Genomic DNA, 15,369 nt, shown 5'->3' on the forward strand with positions numbered 1-15,369 from the left:
ACATTCTCCAGAATAGATCACATCTTAGGTCATAAATAAAGCCTTGGAAAAGTAAATTGAAATTGTATCAAGCATCTTTTCTGACCACAATGCTATGAGATTAGATATCAATTACAGTAAAAAAAAATAAACAGTAAAAAACACAAATACATGGAGGCTAAACAGTGCACTGCTAAATAATCAAGAGATCACTGAAGAAATCAAAGATGAAATAAAAAAAATACCTAGAAACAAATGACAATGAAAACACAACAATAAAAATCCTATGGGATGCAGTAAAAGCAGTTCTAAGAGGGAAGTTCATAGCAATTGAAGGCCGACCTCTGGCCTCAAGAAACAAGAAAAATCTCAAATAAACAATCTAACCTTACACCTAAAACAACTAGAAAAAGAAGAACAAGCAAAACCCAAAGTTAATAGAAGGAAAGAAATCATAAAGATCAGGGCAGAAATAATTGAAAAAAAAATAGCAAAGATCAAAAAAACTAAAATCTGGTTCTTTGAGATGATAAACAAAATTGATAAACCTTTAACAAGACTCATCAAGAAAAAAAAAAAGGGAGAGGACTCAAATCAATAAAATTAGAAATGAAATAGGAGCGATTACAACTGACACAGCAGAAATACAAAAGATCATAAGAGACTACCACAAGCAACTCTCTGCCAATAAAATGGACAACCTGGAAGAAATGGACAAATTTTTTGAAAAGTACAACCTTCCAAGACTAAACCAGGAAGAATTAGAAAATATCAACAGACCAATCACAGGTAATGAAATTGAAACTGTGATTTAAAATCTTCCAGCAAACAAAAGTCCAGGACCAGATGGCTTCACAGGAGAATTTTATCAAACATTTAGAGAAGAGTTAACACCTATCTGTCTCAAGCTCTTCCAAAAAATTGCAGAGTCAGGAACACTCTCAAACTTGTTCTATGAGGCCACCATCATCCTGATACCAAAAACAGACAAAGATATCACAAAAAAGGAAAATTATACACCAATATCACTGATAAACATAGATGCAAAAATCCTCAACAAGATACTAGCGAACAGAATCCAATGACACATTAAAAGGATTATACAACATGATCAAGTGGGATTTATCACAGGGATGCAAGGATTCTTCAATATATGCAAAAAAATCAATGTGATAAACCATATTAACAAATTAAAGAATAAAAACTATATGATCATCTCAATAGATGCAGAAAAAGATTTTGACAAAAGTCAGCACCCATTAATGATAAAAACTCTCCAGAAAGTGGGCATAGAGGGAACCTACCTCAACATAATAAAAGCCATATATGACAAACCCACAGCAAACATCACTCTCAATGATGAAAAACTGAAAGCATTTCCTCTAAGATCAGGAACAAGACAAGGATGTCCACTCTTGCCACTATTATTCAACATAGTTTGGGAAGTCCTAACCACAACAATCAGAGAAGAAAAAGAAATAAAAGGAATCCAAATCAGAAAAGAAGTAAAACTGTCAGTGTTTGCAGATAACATGATACTATACATAGAAAATCCTAAAGATTCCACCAGAGAACTACTATAACTAATCAATGAATTAGGTAAGGTTACAAAATTAATGCACAGAAATGTGTTGCATTCCTGTACACTAAAAACAAAAGATCAGAAAGAGTAATTAAGGAAACAATCCCATTTACCATCACAACAAAAAGAGTAAAATACCTAGGAATAAACTTACCTAAGGAGGCAAAATACCTGTACTCAGAAAACTATAAAACACTGATGAAAGAAATCAAAGATAACATAAAGAGATGGAGAGACATACCATGCTTTTGGATTGGAAGGATCAATATTGTGAAAATGACTACACTACCCAAAGCAATCTACAAGTTCAATGAAATCCTTATCAAATTACTTATGGCATTTTTCACAGAACTGGAACAAAAAATTTTACAACTTGCATGGAAACACAAAAGACCCCAAATAGCAAAAGCAACCTTAAGAAAGAAAAATAGAGCTGTAGGAATCAGGCTCCCTGACTTCAGACTATACTACAAAGCTACAGTAATCAAGACAGTATGGTACTGGCACAAAACCAGAAATATAGATCAATGGAACAGGATAGAAAGCCCAAAGATAAACCCATGCATATGTGGTCACTTTATTTTTGACAAAGGATGCAAAAATATACGATGGAGAAAAGACAGCCTCTTCAATAACTGGTGCTGGGTAAAATGGAGAGCTGCATGTAAAGGAATGAAATTAGAACACTCCCTAACACCATACACAGCTCAAAATGGATTAAAGACCTAAATGAAACAGCAGACACTATATAACTCTTAGAGGAAAACACAGGCAGAACGCTCTATGACATAAGTCACAGAAAGATCCTTTTGGACCCACCTCCTGGAGTAAGGGAAATAAAAGCAAAAATAAACAAATGGGATCTAATGAAACTTACAAGCTCTTGAACAACAAAGGAAAACATAAACACGATGAAAATATAACCGTCAGAATCGGAGAAAATATTTGCAAATGAAACATCTGACAAAGGATTAATCTCCAAAATATACAAGCAACTCATGCAGCTCAATATCACAAAAACAAACAACCCAATATAAAAATGGGCAGAAGATGTAAACAGACATTTCCCCAAAGAAGACATACAGATGGCCAACAAATACATGAAAAGATGCTCAACATCACTAATCATTAGAGAAATGCAAATCAAACCACAATGAAGTGTCACCTCACACCAGTCAGTATGGCCATCATCAAAAAATCTACAAACAATAAATCCTGGAGAGGGTGTGGAGAAAAGGGAATCCTCCTGCACTGTTGGTGGGAATGTAAATTGATACAGCCACTATGGAGAACAGTATGGAGGTTCCTTAAAAAACTAAAAAAAGAACTACCATACGACCCAGCAATCCCACTACTGGACATACACCCTGAAAAAACCATAATTCAAAAAGAGTCATGTACCACAATGTCCATTGCAGGTCTATTTACAATAGCCAGGACATGGAAGCAACCTAAGTGTCCATCAACAGGTGAATGGATAAGGAAGATGTGGCACATATATACAATGGAATATTATCCATAAAAAAAACGAAATTGAGTTATTTGTAGTGAGGTGGATGGACCTAGATTCTGTCATACAGAGTGAAGTAAGTCAGAAGAGAAAAACAAATACCATATGCTATCACATATATATGAAATTTTAAAAAGGAGTAATGATGAAACTAGTGGCAGGGCAAGAATAAAGACACAGACGTTGAGAACAGACTTGAGGGCATGGGGCAGGGGGAAGGGGATACTGAGATGAAGTGAGAGAGTAACCTTTACATATATACACTACCAAATTTAAAATGGATGGCTAGTGGTAAGCTGCTGCATAGCACAGGGAGACCAGCTCGATGCTTTGTGATGACCTACAGGGATGGGATAGGGAGGGTGGCCTCAAGTAGCCACAAGAGGGAGGGGATATTGGGATATATGTATACATATAGCTGATTCACTTTATTGTACAGTAGAAACTAGCACAACGTTGTAAAGCATTTATATTCCAATAAAGATGTGAAAAACAACAAAAAAGACTGCTATGTCTATTTGGGATCTTTTGTGTTTCCATACAAATTATAAAAATTTTTTGTTCTAGTTCTGTGAAAAAATGTCATTGGTAATTTGATAGGGATTGCATTGAATCTGTAGATTGCTTTGGGTAGTATAGTCATTTTCACAATAACCCTTTTTCTATACAAGAACATGGTATATCTCTCCATCTGTTTGTGTCGTCTTTGATTTCTCTCCTCAGTGTCTTATAGTATTCTGCATACAGGTCTTATGTCTCCTTAGGTAGGTTTATTCCTAGGTATTTTATTCTTTTTGTTGCAATGGTAAATGGGATTGTTTCCTTAATTTCTCTTTCTGATTTTTCGTTTTGAGTGTATAGGAATGCAGGAGATTTCTGTGTATTCATTTTGTACCCTGCAACTTTACTAAATTCATTGATTAGCTCTAGTAATTTTCTGGTGGCATCTTTAGGATTTTCTATGTATAGTATCATGTCACCTGCAAACAGTGACAGTTTTACTTCTTCTTTGCCAATTTGGATTCCTTTTATTTCTTTTTCTTCTTTGACTGCCTTGGCTAGGACTTCCAAAACTATGTTGAATAATAGTGGCTGGAATGGCCACCCTGTCTTGTTCCTGATCTTAGAGGAAATGTTTTCAGTTTTTCACCATTGAGAGGGATGTTTGCTGTTGGTTTGTCATATATGGCTTTTGTTATGTTGTGGTAGGTTCCCTCTATGCCCTCTTTTTTGGAGAGTTTTTATAATTAATGGTTGTTGATTTTTTTCAAAAGCTTTTTCAGGATCTATTGAGATGATCTTATGGTTTTTATTCTTCAGTTTGTTAATATGGTATATCACATTGATTGATCTGCATGTATTGAAGAATCCTTGCAACCCTGGGATAAATCCCACTTGATCATGTTGTATGATCCTTTTAATGTGTTGTTGGATTCGGCTTGCTAGTATTTTGTTGACGATTTTTGCATCTATGTTTATAAGTGATATTGGTGTATAATTTTATTTTTTGTAGTATCTTTGTCTGGTTTTGGTATCAGGGTGATGATGGCCTTGTAGAATGAGTTTGGGAGTGTTCCTGCCTCTGCAATTTTTTGGAAGAGTTTGCAAAGGATAGGTGTTATCTCTTCTCTAAATATTGGACAGCATTCGCCTGTGAAGCCATCTGGTCCTGAACTTTTGTTTGTTGGAAGATTTTTAATGACAGTTTCAATTTCATTACTTGTGATTGATCTGTTCATATTTTCTATTTTTTCCTGGTTCAGTCTTGGAAAGTTGTACCTTTCTAAGAATTTGTCCATTTCTTCCAGGTTGTCCATTTTATTGGCATATAGTTGCTTGTAGTAGTCTCTCATGATCCTTTGTATTTCTGCAGTATCAGTTGTTACTTCTCCTTTTTCATTTCTAATTCTATTGATTTGAGTCTTCTCCCTTTTTTTCTTGTTGAGTCTGGCTAATGGTTTTTCAATTTTGTTTATCTTCTCAAAGAACCAGCTTTTAGTTGTATTGATCTTTGCTATCGTTTTCTTAATTTCTTTTTCATTTATTTCTGATCTGATCTTTATGATTTCTTTTCTTCTGCTAACTTCGGGAGTTTTTTGTTCTTCTTTCATTAATTGCTTTAGGTGTAAGGTTAGGTTGTTTATGTGAGATGTTTCTTGTTTCTTGAGGTAGGATTGTATTGTTATAAATTACCCTCTTAGAACTCCTTTTGCTGCATCCCATAGGTTTTGGGTTATCTTGTTTTCATTGTCATTTGTTTCTAGGTATTTTTTGATTTCCTGTTTGACTTCTTCAGTGATCTCTTGGTTATTTAGTAGCATATTTTTAGCCTCCATGTGTTTTTTTTTTTACATTTTTTTTCTTGTAATTGATTTCTAATCTCATAGCATTTTGGTCAGAAATGTTGCTTGATACGATTTCAATTTTCTTAAATTTACTGTTGTGACCCAAGATGTGATCTATTCTGGACAATGTTCCATGTGCACTTGAGAAGAAAGTGTATTCTGCTGCTTTCAGATGGAATGCCCTATAAATATCATTTAATTCTATCTTGTCTGATGTGTCATTTAAGGCTTGTGTTTTGTTATTAATTTTTTTGTTTGGATGATTCCATTGGTGTAAGCGGAGTGTTAAAATCCCCCACTATTATTGTGTTACTCTTGATTTCCCCTTTTACAGCTGTTAGCATTTGCCTTATGTATTGTGGTACTCCTATGTTGGATGCATAAATATTTATAATTGTTATATCTTCTTCTTGGATTGATCTCTTGATCATTATGTAGTGTCCTTCTTTATCTGTTTTAACTATCTTTATTTTAAAGTCTATTTTGTCTGATATGAGAATTGTCCAGCTTTCTTTCAATTTCCATTTTCATGGAATATCTTTTTCCATTCCCTCACTTTCAGTCTGTATGCTTCCCTAGGTCTCTGATGTGGGTCTTTTGTAGACAACAGGTCTTGTTTTTGTATCCATTCAGCCAGTCTTTGTCTTTTAGTTGGAGCATTTAATCCATTTACATTTAAGGTTATTATCAATATGTATATTCCTATTACCATTTTCTTAATTGTTTTGGGTTTGTGTTTGTAGGTCTTTTTCTTCTCTTGTGTTTCCTGCCTAGAGAATTTCTTTTAGAATTTGTTGCAAAGCTTGTTTTGTGGTGCTGAATTCTCTTAGCTTTCGCTTCTCTGTAAAGCTTTTGATTTCTCCATCAAATCTGAATGAGAGCCTCGCTAGGTAGAGTAATCTTGGTTGTAGGTTTTTCCCTTTCATCACTTTAAGTATATCCTGCCATTCTCTTCTGGCCTGCAGAATTTCTGCTGAAAGATTAGCTGATAACCTTATGGGGATTTCCTTGTATGTTATTTGTTGCTTTTCCCTTGCTGCTTTTAACATTTTTTCTTTGTTTTTAACTTTTGATAGCTTGATTAATATGCGTCTCGGCATGTTTCTCTTTGGGTGTATCATGTATGGGTCTCTCTGTGCTTCCGCAACTTGATTGGCTATTTCCTTTTCCATGTTAGGGAAGTTATTTCAACTATAATCTCTTCAAATATTTTCTCAGACCCTTTCTTTTTCTCTTCTTCTTCTGGGACCCTTATAATTCGAATGTTGGTGCATTTAATGTTGTCCCAGAGGTCTCTGAGACTGTCATCAATTCTTTTCATTCTTTTTTCTTTATTCTGCTCTGCAGCAGTTATTTCCACCATTCTACTTCCAGCTGACTTATCCATTCTTCTGCCTCAGTTATTCTGCTTTTGATTCCTTCTAGTGTATTTTTAATTTTAGTTATTGTGTTGTTCATCACTGTTTGTTTGTTTTTTATTTCTTCTAGGTCATTGTTAAACGTTTCCTGTATTTTCTCCATTCTATTTCCAAGATTTTGGATTAACTTTACTATCATTACTCTGAATCCTTTTCAGGTATTTTGCCTATTTTTTCTTCATTTATTTGGTCTTATGAGTTTTTAGCTTGCCCCTTCATCTGCAACATATTTCTCTCTCCTCTCATTTAGTCTAACTTACTGGGTTTGAGGTCTCCTTTCTGCAGACTTGAGGTTCATAGTTCCTCTTGCTTCTGGTGTCTGCCCTCAGTGGGTGAGGTTGGTCCAGTGGCTTGTGTAGCCTTCCTGGTGGGGGGAGCTGCTGCCTCCATTCTGTTGGGTGGAACTGGATCTTTTCCCTCTGTTGGGCAGGGCTGCATCAGGTGGTGTGTTTTGAGGGGTCTGTGGGCTTAGTACAACTTTAGGCAGCCTGTCTGCTGATGGATGGGTTTTCCTTTCTGTCTTTCTTGTTGTTTTGCATGGGGTGTTCAGCACTGGAGCCTGCAAGCAGTTGGGTGAATCTGGGTCTGGGAGTTAAGATGGAGACCTCTGGGAGAACTGTTGCTGATTAATATTCCCTGGGGCTGGGAATATCTCTTGCACTCCAGCATCCTGGGGTCAGCGCTCCCACCCCAGAGGTTCTGGCCTGACCCCCAAGCCTGGCAACCAAGACCCCATGAGCCACACAGCTCAGCAAAAAAAGGGGAAATAAAGAAAAGAAAAAAGAAGAAGAAAGGGGCAGGAAGGAAACAAATGAAAACAGACAAACAAACAAAACCCAAGACAAATAGAAAAGACAAAGACAAGCAAAGTGCAACAGCAACAATTAAAAACCAATGAACAAACAAAAACCTAGAAAAATGGTAAAAGCAAAAGCAAACAAACAAAAACAAAGAAACACAGACACATACAAAATAAGAAATAAAAACAAAAACAGAGAAAACATAAAACCAGAGAAGAACCAGACAAACAAAAGAATCCTGAAATGAAATCCAACAATTAAAAACAAAATTAACAAAAACAAATAGTAAAGAAGAAAACAAAAGCAGAATGCAAACTGAAGGAAACAGCAAACAAAACAAACATACAAAAACGATTAAAAAAAGATAAGAACAAATAGAACAAAGGAAAAAAGGATAAAAAACAAAATAGAACAAAGAAAAAAAAAATGAAAAAACACAACAGAAATGTAATGTACAATTAGAAATATAAAAAAGTAAAAAATATATTGAAAAATTTTTTAAAAACTAAATAAAAATAAAAACAATAATAAAAAACAGAATACAACAAAACATTTAAGAAATAGTAATAATTATATTTTCTTGGGGTCTCTGCTGTCAGTGACCTTGCCCCCACCATGATTCACAGTCAGCCTCTGCCTCCACAGGAGGCCCTCCAAAACCTCTAGGCAGGTCTCTGTTCCCTCTGTGGGCACTGTGGGGGCAGCTCAGACTCTGACCTGGCCCAACTCCCACATGTACTAATCCCCAAAGTCCACAGCTGCTAGAGCTAGACTGGCTTCAGTTGTGGGAACATTCCTTGTCCATTCACATATTCCATAGATGCGGGGTTTACCAAGCTGATCATGGTGATTTAATCTGTGGTTGGTGCAGCTGCACAGAAAGATTTTTGTTCCTCTTCCTTAGTCACCCCACCCCTGGGGCCCAGCTGTGGTTTTAGCCCCACCTCTGCATGTGGGCCACCCACAGGAGTCTGCTCCTGAGGCTGCCCTGGAGGACTTGGGTATTCCCTGGTAAGGACAGTGTGTGGACATGGCATGCCCGCCTGGATTGTGGGGGCCCTGACAGCAATAGGTGCACAAGAAAGCCAGTGGTCATGGGTGCGAGAGACCCAGCCCTAGTGGGAGCATTTCCTAGCACCTGTTGGCTGATGTGAGAAGGCCAGCCCTGGTGGGGTCTTTTCCTAACACCTGGCAGGGCAGGGGGCCAGTGTGTGGGGAGAGAGACGCTGCAGTGGCAGCTCCACCCCCTGTGCATCACTCAACAGTGACACCTTGCTTCTATGGCAATCTGGGTTTCCTCCACAAGCATTCTCAGTTGCAGATTCCCTCCCTCCCATCTCCATAGGCTGTCTCCTCATGGCCAACAGCAGTCCTCCGCCAGGGTTTGCTCTCCAATCCCCATGTTCCAGCTCTCAGCCCCCGTGTGAACAAGTGGACACACATCCCAGTCTGGGGCATGCAGGGCTGTGGCACGGACTATCCGTGTAGGTCTCACTCTGTCCTCTCTGCCACAGACCAGCCATTTCATCCTCCTCTGACAGCTTCAGATGCTCCCCACCTGTCCCAACTGACTTCCCCGTCAGTGAGGGGGCTTCCTTGGATACAGGAAACTCTCCTCAGCTTCAGCTCTCCCCCAGGGATGCAGATCCCATCCCGCTTCCTCTCCTCTTCTTTTTCCCTTCTTTCTTTCATCCTACCCAGTTATGTGGGGATCTTTCTTGTCCTTTCTGGAGTCCAAGGTCTTCTGCTAGTGTTCAGCCAGTGTTCTGTGAGAATTGTTCCATCTGTAGATGTATTCTTGATGCATTTGTGGAGAGAGATGAAGTCCACATTCTCCTACTTCTCCACCATCTTGGTTTTCCCCTCTATATTCTTTTATATCCTACTTCCACATCCTGAGTTCTGTCTTCAAATTTACTTTTAAAATGTCAGACTGATCATATTTATATTTTGTTCTGTAAGTATAATGAGCCCTCCATGCTTTGTCTATAGACTGATTTTTGAATTTAAATGACTCTTTGCTGTGACCATGTAATATCATTCACTGAAGTGCCAAATAATGTGCTATGATCACATTTCCTTTGATAACCATTTGTTTGTCACCTTGTTTCCAATTTTCCCCCTTTGTACTGTGTACCTTTATCATGTCCCCCAAGTACTTTAACCTCTACCTCAGGGATTCCAGAAAATCTTCCAAGTCTTCCTTTGTTTGAGCTCCATTTCTCCTGCTCCTCCTCCTCAACACTGACATGATTCTTCTCTGGCTTGATGAGCAGCTATCATCTTGGGACTTTCCTTCATTACTCTGCTGGTTTGGATTCACTATCTTATGGCTCTCATTTCTTCCTCTCTCTTTATTTAAACCTTCAAGGAACTTCTGGGTGTGGGGGGATGCATTGGCAGCAATATTCTGAGCCTTGCTTTTGTTTCATCTGCACACTTCGTTAGTAGTTTGGCTGGATTTGGAATACCCTCAGCCCACTGACCATCATCTCATCATCTTGGGGCATGCAGTGTTGCAGAGGAGAAGTCTGAGACCAACATCACTCTTCTTCCTTTATGATGACCTGTTGGGGTTTTTGTTTTTGTTTTTGTTTTGTCTCTCTAGACACTTGGAACCAACTTTTCTATCCTACTTACTAAGATAGAGACACAGAAAATGCTTTTAATTTGAAGATTCTTATCCTTTAACTTTTTAGCATTTACCTCTATTACCTATTTGATAATTTCTTCCCTTCTGTTCTATTCTCTCTCTAGAAATCTTATTAGTCAAGTGGCAGACCTCCAATCTCAAATTTTCCACCGCTGTCTCTTATTCTATATTCTGTGAGATTTCCTCAAATTTTTTATCCTCTATTCTTTATTATTTCTGTAATCATATTTTTAATTTTAAAAAACTCATTCTTTTGGTGTATCTTTCTTTGCATTCTGATTCAATAGATGAAATTTTTATGTATCTCTTTGAGAATTGTAATTAGATTTAACTTTTTTTCTTTTCAGTTTGCTGAATTATCTGTTTCCTTCAGAATCAGCTTTGGTATTGATTTCTTTGTTGGTATTTCTCTTTCATGTTGGAAGCTTTTCTCAAGCATCAAGTGATCCTGGATTTTTCATTCATGTGTAAGAATTAAGTGCCAGAAAGCTGACAGTGTTTGGGAGTGGAGTTTGTTCACTAATTGGCTTCATTTTAAGCTAAGCAGGCAAGCATCCTGCTGTTACATGGAGGGATCCATGTGTGCCAGAATACAAGGGCCACACCTTCAATGGTTGACCAACATTTTACAATTTATTTTTTTAAGTGTAGGTAAAAATAAACTTTATCTACCTCCCCACCACCATGGTAGATTAAAACCTATTTTCTTGGTGGACATAGGAGTAGAGAGGAGAATAGGAGAGTTAAATTCTGTGTACAGATTTTCACAACTGTCTTTATGCCCAAACCCCATTATACCAGGTGTCTCTGAGTCAAGAGTCTATGTGGAGTTCTGCAATGCTCAGCTTTCTCTTCCCATCTGCTTCACCAGCCAATACTCCTACGTCTACTTTGGGTCTACCAATATGTGTTGAAACATTCTATTACTGATGACTTTACCCCCATTCTCTTTGTTTTATGGGGGCAAATGAATTTTTTTCTGATTTTTCATTGCAAAAGGACCTTAGAAAGGTAAAGGGGTAAACTTACATGCTCAATCCTCTATCTTGGACCAGAAGATTTGATTTCCATTTTTGAGATGATCCCAATGACTGTTGTGGGGTAAATGGCATGGATGAGGGCTAGAGGGGATGCAGGGAGACCAGGAGGTGACTGTTATATAGTTCCTGAGAAAATGAGATGGAGGAAAATGGACATTTTTGAAATAATTCTAAGGTTAGGACCTATATGGCATACTTATTGGATGTGAGAACATGAGGAAGAGAGAGGAATTAAAGATAACTGTAAGTTTCCAGATTGAGCACCAACGTGGTGGCATTTAATGTTTGAGAAGGAAAAGGACCGGGCCAGTTTTGGAAAGAAATAGAAGTTTCATTTGTGACAAACTAAGGTTAATATGCCAAATAGACATCCAAGTGGATATGTCAAGTAGAAAGTTAGATGCACATATTTGGAACCCAGAGAAAGATATCTAGGGTTGAGAAAAATTGGGGTGTTCCTCAGGAGATACATGGTATTTATATTTCTCACCAGGAGCTCACTTGGGTAATCTCTAGGGATAGTCTTCTGAAACATTTCAACTAAATCAAAACATTCATTAATACAGCAAGAATAATACAATTTCCATGAATGTTAATTCAATCATTTGAAATGAAGAATCTGTAAGGAAAGAATTATGCAATTTTCAAAATCCATAAAAAAAAACTTACTTCTCCTGCCACTGAGAAAATCATGAGAGTGTACCTTTGGGTTTGTATTGATTCTCTGTTCTTAACCTAAATAACCTGAGCTACAGTAGCCCTCCTTAAAATTCTCAACCCATCAAGGTAATGGTTAAGCAGGAGGTCTTGGAAAGGCACGATTTAACATTTTGTCAGCCAGATGTAACAACTTTATAATGTGGATAGCAATTGAATCAACAAACCACAACACCAACACTACTTATTAATTACTCACCATGGGTCTATCACCAAACACTTGAGAACTTATCCTAAGGATTCAACATTAAAAAATGATTTGTAAGCACTCAGGCAAAGAGGTTTTCCAGAAAACTAGAAGGCTGGGGGCAGAGCTGCCATTTGGGATGCCTGAGCTCTGATTCTGCTTCCTGCACCTGCTACTTAGAGAGAAATCGATGCTATGTGCTTCCAATTAATCTCTGTCTGACAGATAATAATGTTTTTATGCCTGAGATATTATTTAAGGTGCATGTACATATGTGCACAAGTACACACACACACACCTTTAGTCTTAGAACAAAAAGTTTCATTTTGCCAGTAGTCAACCGACACAAAATCATACGAATTTTTAAAATAATTTCCAAAGGTTGGAATGTGCCCTAAACTGGCCAAGTATTTTTTCAACTCCTAACAGCAGTTGGTCAGGAAATCTTTCTCCTACAGTGTTATTTCTGGGCTAATAACATGAAAATGTCTCAGATACCAGAATAGGTACAAAGTGTTTTACAGTGTACATTTGAGAGACAGAATCATTCAAGCAAAGGAGCATAAGATTTTGAATAAAACAGACTTGAATTCAAATTCTGGCTCACTATTGCTGATTCATTAAAACTGACTTTCTCTCACTTAAAAACAATATTTTTCTTACTTTAACAAAAGCAGGAAGATTAGGTGTTTTTTAGGTTATTGATTAAATTTTTCTCATTCACCAAATGATTTCTGAGAGATAAGACCCATCAGTTTTATTTACCAAGGGTCTTGGGAGATCTTGAAAAAGCAGTGCAAACATCCTCATGAAAGAAAATGTATCCTGAGAAGAAGAGAGATGACAGGCTGACTTTTCATTCCCCATGAATTCTGGCTGTCTACGTAGGCTTCAGGATGTCCTCTTTCCCCAAGACATTTTCTCATGTTTCAGTGACTCAGTCACTTTACTACTTTTACCTGAGTTGGAAAAAAGAGGGATGCCTTATGTAGCATCAGGATTCTTTCGGATAGTTTTCAAGCTTTGGGTCCAACTCACTTTCTCCATTAGCTCTATTCTGTGGGTCCACTTGTCTACTCTGCATCTTTGAAATGTTCATGAGAACTCTTTGTGCTGTGGTGATCTGTAACAGTCTGTTAACGGATTTTACAGGTTCCACATGTATTGTCCCCAGTGTGGTTCAGTAATAAGAGTGTAAGAAAGATGTTAGACAATACATTGGGAGCATTGAACCAGTGGAGAAAGTTAACCAATGAGAAATTCCTAGTGACTGGGTGCTGAAGAACTTTCATGAAGAACCATGCCTAATATTCACATATAATTATTAACAATGATACAAGATGTGCTACTATTTCCCCAACTTTTAGCAAAGCCTAATAGACCCCCTACAGCCTTGTGTGTTAGTGGAGTGTAAAGGACATGGAAGTAAGGAGAGTAGTGACCTGTTCTACATGAACTCTACCTGTGCCTGTTTCTCACTGGGGCCCATAAAGAGTTACAAACATCATATATAAAGAGGGAGCAGTTCCTGGAGGTCCAGGTGGTGATCTGAGAGACTGTCATTGAAAGTGGCACAGAGAAGCAGACACAATATGGAACATAGGACACTCCCCTTCTCCAAGTGACCAAAGCAGCACAGTGACTGACTCTGGATTATGCCAGTGGTACTTAGTAACCACCTAGTAGATAATATTTATCTTCTCACATATATCATTAAAAATGAGGGTCACAAGAATACCTACCTCATAGGGTTGTTATGAAGATTAATTGAAATTTATATATTCTAGTGGTTGTATTTTCACTCTGTTGTGTTATAGTTTTCCCAAGACAGGATGATCTTCTCTCTTCTTTTGCTCCTTCTGCCCTTCTCTGAGCACAAATCCATGGAGCCCCAACACGTGCTATAGGCATTCTCGACACCTTGCTTGCATTCATTTCTTCTTTGGTTCCATTAGAATACGTCTTTGGCCTTCTTAAATTGCCAACCTGTGACATTACATTTGGACCGATTTTAAAATGTGAGGACAAATATGTATTGTCTCTGTGTCTTATTTTAGAGCATATGTCTCATTCCTATTGTGGTTGAATTAAATATTCTGATTCAAATTCTGAAAATGTATGTAATATTAGTGTTGGGGTTTAGGGCCCATGCAGATCTAAGAGACATTTTGGAGCTGAGAGGGTGGGTGAATTACCCATCTGGGGTCTTCTCTGCAAATGGAAGATGTCACCCACGTATTGCAAGATACTAAGAGCCCCAGTGAAGAAGATCAGATCACTGGATGAAACCCCTGATTAGAAGGAGATAAATTTGTAGACTGGCTCCTTTCTGTGTTATGGATAATATCCCACTGACCACTTTGGGTGGTAGGTTGTCAAAGATGTAATGGGGCTGTGTGGGAGAAGGATTAAGAAAGTTGCTGCTTTGTATGGATCTGAACCTACAAAACTCTTGTAAGAAATGACTCATGTAAATCATTTCTGGACCCCACGCTGTGCTGTGTGATATAGGCTGGCATTATGATGCCAATGAAGAAGAGATCTGTGATTCTGTGGTTTTTATGTTACCCTGGAACTCCAATAGTCACAGTCACTGAGTGGGTGGACCCTACCCTGGTCAACATTAATCATCCCACTTCCTGTGATCACAGGAAGTTACAGGAGATGAAAAGGAAGCCGTGGGCTGACGTCTCTCCAAAGGCAGTGACACATACTACTGTCAGTCTGGAAACTGTATGTGAATCCTGCATTTTAATAGCTCCTCAATATGAAGGGGAAGGTGAGCCAAACAGTCTATCTCTGTAGACAGATAGCTGGCTGCAGAGAGCATATCTGAGTGGGAAGATGCTATCTGCACACAGAATAGATAAATCGTGATGGAGGAAGCAGGGCAGGGGGGCGGGAAGTTGTTCTCATGTGTTATAGGATGTTTAGCAGCATCCTTGGTCTCTACTTACTAGACGCCAGTTGCATCGTCTCTCCAGTTGTAACAACCAAAAATATCTCTAGAAACACTGCCAATGTCTCCTAGGGAGACAAAATCAGCCCTGTGCCTGAGGCTGTGGTCTTTGTTCGCATAATCAAAGCTGGTGCACTAATACCATATTCACATTTCAGTTCATGGGATGGAGAAAGGAG

This window comes from Balaenoptera ricei, chromosome 20, assembly GCF_028023285.1.
Source record: "Balaenoptera ricei isolate mBalRic1 chromosome 20, mBalRic1.hap2, whole genome shotgun sequence".
Lineage (NCBI taxonomy): Eukaryota > Metazoa > Chordata > Mammalia > Artiodactyla > Balaenopteridae > Balaenoptera > Balaenoptera ricei.